This window comes from Macrobrachium rosenbergii, chromosome 14, assembly GCF_040412425.1.
Source record: "Macrobrachium rosenbergii isolate ZJJX-2024 chromosome 14, ASM4041242v1, whole genome shotgun sequence".
NCBI lineage: Eukaryota > Metazoa > Arthropoda > Malacostraca > Decapoda > Palaemonidae > Macrobrachium > Macrobrachium rosenbergii.
This window is the reverse complement of record NC_089754.1, coordinates 29027384-29037383: the sequence shown is the minus strand read 5'-3', so window position 1 is coordinate 29037383 and position 10000 is coordinate 29027384. Positions and strand designations below refer to the sequence as shown.

Sequence of the window (10000 nt, the reverse complement as noted above, 5' to 3'; positions counted from 1 at the left end):
TATATATATATATATATATATATATATATATACATACATACACACACACACACACACATATATATATATTTATATATATATATGTTTGAAAATCACGAAAAATTAAAAACGTGATGGTTATACGAACAAAGTTACAGCCACGAAGGAAAATTGAAACGCTGGAGATACTAAGTACTTTGGTCTTATTACTAAGACGTGGTCACAGCAACTAAAGGTATGCAGGGACAAGGGCCTATATATGTGGTGGATATAAGTCCTAAGGGAATACAAAAAGGTTGGGAGGTCACAGAACCGTCAACAGGATATTTAACATCGAAATCTACTTGTTGGTAATCCTATGTACTCTATCTTTTAGTTCCTTCTGGAACATATGTTATGTTACAGGGTCAAAAGAAATTAATCCTTGACTTACATTAAAATGATTTGCCAAAGTCAGCTGAATCGAAACAGATTCTAACACGTTTCTGGAAATACTTTCGTTACAACGTGACAATATTTGGCTTCGCGTCTAATGTGTTCTTTGGGCCTTTTCACTTAAATGTAAAATAGAGCATTATTAGTCTGGCCTGTTCTTACTGAGTATTTTTGTTGTATTATTCTGGTGTTCAATTCTGTACTGGTCTAACCTAAGTAAAATAAATCACAATCCATACATGGAATTTTGTATACAATTTATTGGATTTGAAGCTGTAAAACCTTTTTTAAAATTGTTTAATACAAATGTATACTTCACATATGATAATATAAAAAAGATGTTTATATAAAATAGTCCCCGAAGGATAGCAATATTGTATACAAAATTCCATGTATGGATGGTGATTTATTTTACTTAGGTCAGACCAGTAAAGAATTGAACACCAGAATAAAAAAGCACAAATACTCAGTGAGAACAGGTCAGACTAATAATGCTCTATTTTTACATTTAAGTGAAAAGTCCCACAGAACACATTGGACGCGGAGCCAAATATTGTCACGTTGTAACGAAACTATTTCCAGGAACTTGTTAGAATCTGTTTTGATTCAGTTGACTTGGCAGAATAATTTTAATGTAAGTCAAGAGTTATTTTCTTTTGACCCTGTAATAAAATACATGTTCCAGAAAAAACTGAAAGATAGAATAAATAGGGTTACCAATAAGTAGATTTCGATGTTAATCCACTGACCGTTCTGTGACCTCCCAACCTTTTTGTATTCCCTTAGGACTTACACCCACCATATATATATGTATATATATATATATATAGACCTTGTCTCTGTATATCTTTAGTCGCTGTGACCATGTCTTGGTAATAAGACGAAAGTACTTAGCATCTCCAGTGTTCCAATTTCCCTCGTGGCTGTAACTTTGTTCATATATATATATATATATATATATATATATATATATATATATATATATATATATATATATATATATATATATATATATATATATATATATATATATATATATATATATATATATATATATATATATATATATATATATTCTAATTTTTGTTAGTTGTCATCAAAAGAGGCTCATTAGCGATCTCAAATTAATTTGTTTTATAGAAAAACACAGGAAATAAGTTTGTAAAAAGATGCTACCAAAGCTTCGAGATTCGGTACTGGTCATAACTCAAATAGTTTTATAAGATAAAAAGACTAAATAAATTTTAAAAATCCAACTGAACACAAGACCTAGAAACTAAAAGCGATAATTCCAGGATAAAACCGTAAAAAGCCACAAAGAACGAACCCAGGGCTTACACTACTTTTATTTCATCCCAGAAGAACGGACCCATAAAACAAATGATTGGAGTGCCAATAAATACGGCCTGAGAGCCCAGCGTTCGAGGACGTAAAACGGCAGCCGCAGTCACTGTGGCATTGTTTACATTACCCTTGTTTAAATGGGACGCTCTACATTTGCCTCTTCCCTCGCCCCCCTCAAAAATAACTCGGTTTTCAACCCCATTTTATTTATCTTCGTCTCTCGCTGGGGCGTTCACTTTAGATTTAAAACAAAGGTTTTTCTCTTTTCCCGTGCGGTGGTTTAAAGCGTCTGAATTGCTGGCGAACTGAGTCTTGTTCAGAATCTGTTTTATGAACAAGCACAAACGGCTTTTGGGTTGAGGAGGGGGGGCTGGTTTTTGCTGATAAATCTACCGCGTTGAGCTGTGCTCTTTCTGGTCTAGACTTAGGGTGAAATCTGGCCAATATTTTATCGGCAATAGAGACGACATTCTGCGCTATTCTGAGGATGAGTTAGGAAATCAAAAGAAGACCAGTGATTTTATAAATAAACTAACATGAATTGCTTTTTTAGGTGTGTCCCTGCAAAGCGTTTTATTTCTTTCTTTATTTGTTTTTTGGGATGAATTAGGTCGCGAATCAAGAATATAACCAGGATATAGGCAGTAACCAGTGCCGTCTCAGAACCATAGATTGTTTTCTTTAAAGTACTGTAGGGTTTGCAAGACTGATTTATAAAGGTCTACTCGAAGTGACTATTTGTGACATGAAAAAAGCGTATGTTACTTCTTTACTTAATTCTATTAAAGCCAAGGAATGAGTTACCTACTTTTGGTCCATACAGTTCACATTTTTATTTATTTATTTTTTATTTTTATTTTGCCTTTGCCGGGGTCTTATCCCTAAAGGCATGTTCATGTCTAAATCTGTCATGCCTCTTCTAAGTCAAGTGTGCTCCAAGGACACCCTTTGTTCTTGAAGACAAAAAAAAAAATAAATAAAACGTAAGACATTTTTTCTTTCTGTCTTTAAATCTTCAGCTGAAAACATTTGTACAGAGTCAACAGACCATGCACCCAAGAGGTCTCCAAAGGGAAATCAGCCTGCACAGAGAGAGAGAGAGAGAGAGAGAGAGAGAGAGAGAGAGAGAATCATGATTCCTTCGTCAAAATGTATATTCTTATATCATAACTATGAAATGGCCTTTTTGAGGTAATGCCTACCTCACCATGTGTGAGAAGTCAGAGAATTCTCTCTCTCTCTCTCTCTCTCTCTCTCTCTCTCTCTCTCTCTCTCTCTCTCTCTCTGCGTGAGAGGGAGAGACAAGGAATAGGAAAAGGTGATAAATAAATAAGTAAATAAATAAATAAATGTGAGGGAACAGAAAATAAAACCGATACAACGATCATCAACAAAACCGACAAAATCACACTCACACACAAACAGCAGCGAGTCCTCGAACTCCATACTACCACTAGACCAGGTCCCCCCCACCCCCCTCCCCACCCCCAGCGGCGGCAGTATCAACCACGTAAAATTACTTTGAGGCCTCGACGGTTAAAAATAAAAAAAAAAAAAACCTCCGGTAATTTCGGAAGTTTACAAGACAATCACGTTATGAGGAAATTGAGCCTGGGCTATCTGCTCAAACTTTGAGATTACGACGATAACGGGTGAACACGTCACCAGGTACTCAGAAAGGCCCATCCCACAACATCTCGAGACCTGATTTGAATCCTTTTTTTCTTTCCGTAGTCTCGCTTTTGGTACCGGAATTCAGGTCGTTATATTATTATTATTATTATTATTATTATTATTATTATTATTATTATTATTATTATTATTACTGAAATATCCACTCTGATATAATTGTGAATATGTTTTTAAATATATATATATATATATATATATATATATATATATATATATATATATATATATATATATATATATATATGTGTGTGTGTGTGTGTGTGTGTGTGTGTGTTTGTGTATGTAAGTATATACGTATATACTTATATATTTGAAAAATATATACATACATATATATATATGTATATATACAGTATTTATATATATATATATATATATATATATATATATATATATATATATATATATATATATATATATATATATATATATACATATATATATGCTTATATGTCACTATACAGCGCGTGACAATATATTCATCTAAGGCCACAGGATAAATAAAAGAAAGGAGTACCAAGCGCATTCGTTGGTGTGGATTTTTTCGGTATTTTAATGCCTCACGTGATTATTATTATTATTATTATTATTATTATTATTATTATTATTATTATTATTATTATTATTTCATACATGAGACACCAGTGAAAAGAGGGAGTTGGAGGGGTTGGACAGAAATATAAAGAGACCCAGAAAATAAATGAGATGAAGTGCAGAGATCTAAAGGTGAAATTTGGAGAAACTCCTTCAAGTGCACTAGGTATTATTTTTCCGAGAAGCTTTGCAGTAAGACAAAATAAATGAAGAAGGGATAGGAAAAGAGGAGAGGAGATAACGTAAAGATAAATTTTAAAAAGTGGGTGTACCTGCAAACTCCTTATTTTAGTCAGAGAAACACTTGTGAAATCTCAGGATCGAGAAATCGCCGCGCAAGAACTAGAAGCAATTTGTTAAGACTTCATAAATAAATGATTATTTGAGGGTTTGAATATCCAAGGCCTGTTTTTATATTACCAGGAAAAACCGCGTACTCAGAAATCTGACATTAGGGCTTTTACGAAACTTACTTTCCACTAAAAATAATATTCATGATAGACTGTTATTTTCACACAAACACGTACAGTTAACTTGATAAAAGTTCATAAATGGAGGAATATTTGAGTATCTGAATAATGAAGGCTTATTATTATATTACAAGGAAAACTTGCGGTGAAAACAATATTAATAATAGGTAATTTTTTTTTCACACAAACTCCTTATCAATGAAAACCTTTGGCTGAAATCCTTTGCTAAGCATTATAACTGTTTAGTTTAGACGATATCACCACTTTCATGTAACCGACCCGAAAAAAGTAAATAAAACGATTGTAATTATTGAGCCCTCACGGAAAGGGTACCAAGATAATATCAATATCATGCTGTTATCAAAAATCATTTGGGTAAGACGTTGATGAGAGTAGGTACAAATATCAACACTAAACGTCTGCTAAAGGACTTGATAACCTTTATAATTACCTGGATAGCTCAAGAGATAATGAGCTGAGATAATACGGTCTCTCTCTCTCTCTCTCTCTCTCTCTCTCTCTCTCTCTCTCTCTCTCTCTCTCTCTCTCTCTCTGCACGTTTGTAACGGCAGTTTACACCAGTGTATAAATGCATGAATATATTTACTTCTCTCTCTCTCTCTCTCTCTCTCTCTCTCTCTCTCTCTCTCTCTCTCTCTCTCTATATATATATATATATATATATATATATATATATATATATATATATATATATATATATATATATATATATATATATATATATATATATATATATATATATATATATATATATATATATATATATATATATATATATATATATATATATATATATATATATAAATATAAACTAAACATTTTAAAAATAAATAAAGCATTTTCAAAATTAAATTACTTTTTGGTATAAACTACCCAAACCACTAACTACAGTGTCTACAGTCTAAATAGCATATCTTATTTCACTCTTCACTTCCTCAAAGTCACAATGGATTCTGGAGGCAAACACTGGTCCACTTTTCAGTGGGATGAGTGTCTTAACCACTTTCTACGTACGGTCTTAATAGAATACACTTTTTCTAATGAATAAATGTAATCACCCAACTACATTCCTGTGGGAAGGGATGAAAAATGTTTAGCTATTACGTCATTAGCTCAGAACACCTGCGAAAAACAAGAAAAAGTTTGACATCTGTGCGATTGTTGAGAGGACTTGGAGAGAACTTTCATGTCCGGGAAACTTTATGTAATATTTGTGAGTTATGGTGAATCGTACCCATGCTTGTATGTATGTATGTATGTATGTATGTATATGTATATATATATATATATATATATATATATATATATATATATATATATATATATACATATACATATATATATATATATATATATATATATATATATATATATATGTATGTATGTATATATATATACACACGCTTGTGAATATTAGGAAACATAAATGAATCAAGATTAGTGCTTCTGACACCTATTGAGAATTTTACAGGCATCTTCTTGTCACAGGGCCTAAATATTTTAAACGTCCAAGTAGAAATATATACATATATATATATATATAACATTATATATATATATATATATATATGTATATATATATTTAATATATATACATATATATATATATATATATATATATATATATATATATATATATATATATATATATATATATATATATATATATATATATATATATATATATATATATATATATATATATATATACTGTATATATATACATATACACATACATACACAGCATTAACACCTAATAACACGAAACCTCCTCTCCATTACGAGTGTCATCTAGATTTCTGAAAGCGAAGGTTATTCTCTCTCATTTTTTTCTTCCTCTTCTTTATTAGGTTTCAGACGTCAAGCTTTCAGGGGAAAACAAAGATTTATAATACTTCGCAGATCAAGGTATACGTGTCTCGAGTTTGAAATGAGATTTTCAGCTCGCCAATCTCTTTTTCCTGCCCGTGGAATTAAATCTCATCATCGTCTTCCTCTTCCTCCTCGGAGTGAGCGAATGGGAATGCTGGGGAGGTGTGTGAAATCGCTCTCATTTGATGGAACTGGAATTGGAAATATGAACTTTAGGCCGGGGCCCGAGCGCTGGGACCTATGAGGTCATTCAGCGCTGAGAATAATGTTGAAACAATTGTTACGAGATGGTGGAAAGGAACTTGGAAGAAAGAGAATATGAAAGGAGCTATAGTGAAAGGAGTTGCAGTTACGGGGCCGCAAGGGTATTTCCAATATACTATATGTAACGCCTACAGTGCACCGTTAGATGTGCACTGACTGTAGTATCCCCCTACCGGGCTTTCTCATTTAGGATTTTGTAATACTTTCCTTATTTTGCTAAACAACTATGAATGATTTAGCACTGAATATTGCTAACAATTAATTCTGTACATCAGGGAATCGTAACGGAATACACAGGAATCTTTGAGTAAGAATTTTTTATAAACAAATTACGATTTTTTTGCTGTTGTGCTTATTTCACCTAAGAAATTCGAATGGTTTATCACTTAATAATGAATATAATTAATTTATTACATCCAGTAATGGGAATTATACCAGAATATACAGAAATCACTGGAAAAGCAAGAATATAAATGTAACCAGGGAATATTTCACTACTATAAAGTATCAGGACGGTTATGTCAAGTAATATCAATAATTTAACAGCATAAGCTAAAAACAGTAATCGTATATTGAATAAGGAAAAATTAAGCAGTGAATATTTGACTAATAATATAAAGCATCAGAAAGGTTGTCAACTGATATAAATAATTTACCCAATACATTTATCTCATTAGGGAATATTTGGTTATGACAAGTAATATAAATATTTTATCCCAATACAGTTATCTCATTAGGAAATATTTGGTTATGCCAAGTAATATAAATAATTTCACCAATGCAGTTATCTCATTAGGGAATATTTGGTTATGTCAAGTGATAATCATTTTTCCAACGCGTATCTCTCTTAAATATTTGGTTATGAAGAATTTCCCCAGTTTTATCTCATTAGTCAAGCAATAATATGAACAATACCCACGATACATTTACCTCATAAAGTTCTTCAGCAGCACGTACGAAAACTTAGCAAAGTTACCTTCAAAGAGGACGTTTCTGTTGAGCATGAAAAGTTCTCCATATAGATTAAAAAGTTATTCACATAGAGTAAAAAGTTCTCCACAGAGAATAAAAGGCACCCTGGCCCAACACAGCAATGGAAGAAGCCTTTTTTGCCTTAAATAACCGAGATATTTATGAAACAAACTGCCCGACAACCAGCTCATCCAGATTCTTGTGCTTAGCAAAGTCTGAGGCGATGGCACGTTAGTGGCGATTCCCTTTGTAGCTAAACTTTAACCCTTACAGTACTTGATACGCTTGCAAATAGTAAAAGTTGAAAATTAATTGAAAATTCAGCTGTATAATTTCAAAAAAAAGGTTTACTAATTACTAATACTATTATTTTCCTTCATTCACATGGATATATAACTTCGAGAATAGTAAATTTTACCAATTACAGAACTGATACATTAGTTTCGTGTAATTTTCTTTGACCCCAAAAAAAAAAATTTCTTGGCCCCACCTGGGCACCCCTACTGATGGAATGCCAGTTACGCCACAGCGGCACGGTCGAAAAGCCTGTCTTTCCCGGTGACCGTGAGAAATTATAGAAGACGCGGGCGATGAGAAGACATGTAGGACAAAGGATTTTATTAACTTTTCACGCTAGTTAGAGATCTTATTCGACTTTAATAGGTAGTGCAATGTGTATTTACGTATATGCTTTAGTGTATGGGCGAAAATTTGCCGAAATCTAGCATATATTTGAAGACGTATAGGAAAACAATTTCGTTGTTTTTATTGACTTTTCAAGTTAGTTATTTTTCTTATTCGACTGGAATAAGTAGTGCAATGTTATTTAAATTTATATTTTTAGTTTCTGGACAATAATTATCCAAAAATGATCTGAAGCGAACTAAGAAATATTACTTCACGACGCATATAGATTTTCCAGAACACTTGATACCCCATATTCCTTGGAAGCTTGAATTTCAAGTCAGTGGCCTCTGTGATCTTGTTCCATATGAATAGTTCATCGTATTAATAATAATAATAATAATAGGAAGGAAGTAGACCCTCTCTTACACACGATGCAGCAATCCTTTTTAACAGGAATAAATAATAATAATAATAATAATAATAATAATAATAATAATAATAATAATAATAATAATAATAATAATAATAATAATAAGAAAGGAAGGAGACCCTTTCTTAAGGCCAATGCAGCCATCCTCTATAGCAGGGAATAATAATAATAATAATAATAATAATAATGATATTACACAGTAGGGAAAATTTTAATAACGGTACAATACTTATGATAACCACATTAAAACTATAGTCATAATACTGTTGATAACATTGCTGCTTCGTCAGTAACCAAATCCCTGCAAGCCTTTGCAAGCAGCCGTGGGCGGCACAGCCGTAATGCATCATTTCGGTTGGCCATTTCCACAACACCCCCCCCCAACTTCCTCCCCTCCCGAAATAACTCCTAACCCCTCTCCCCAACCCTCCCCCTCAAATAATTTCCCAGGAGCGTCAAAAGCATCATTTATGCCGACTCATTAGTATGAGAGCGATGATCCCACGCCGTTGAATCCCCGGACATTATGGCTGTCACGTGCAGAATGGTATAGAAGACGCCATCTTCTCCAGGCAGGTCGAAATCCATTACCGAAGCTTCTCTGATGGTCCGTCTTCGTCTCCTCATCTGCCATTAGGGTATCTTTCCCCTTCCTCTACCCTTCCTCTCCCTACCCCTCCCCCTTCCCTTTCCAACCCCCTCCCCCCTCGAAATCAGAAGCTTGTATAATAGGATTCACTAGAAACTCGGTGTTGCCAAAGGAATGGATGATATTGGGGAGACCGCGACTGACAATGGTTTGTTGTTGGAGGTCGTCGCCATGCTAGCTACTTGGGCTTTAGTCTTGGGTTTTAGGTTTCTGTGTGTTATGTACATGTACATATATTACATATTTCTATGTATGTACAAGTACATATATACATATGATATATATATATATATGTATATATATATATATATATATACATACATACATATAAATTATATATAATATATATATATATATATATATATAAACATATACATTAAATATATATATATATATATATATATATATATATATATATATATATATATATATATATATATATATATAAACATACATATATATATATATATATATATGTATGTATGTATGTAAAATACATATATAATATATATATATATATAATCATATATATATATATATATATAATTTATATATATAATATCAAATCCACACTTTAAATGCCTCAATAAAATCCCCGATGAAATTATCACCGAAGGGGAATTTATAAATAATAAATGGACGGGCATTGCC

General features: G+C 32.3%; 1 protein-coding gene across 1 annotated transcript in view; it reads right to left on the bottom strand.

Moving 5' to 3' along the window:
* LOC136845515 (multiple epidermal growth factor-like domains protein 10) overlaps positions 1 to 10000 on the bottom strand; it is a 29553-nt gene that overhangs the window by 18911 nt on the left and 642 nt on the right. The gene's annotated exons all lie outside the window — the stretch shown is intronic.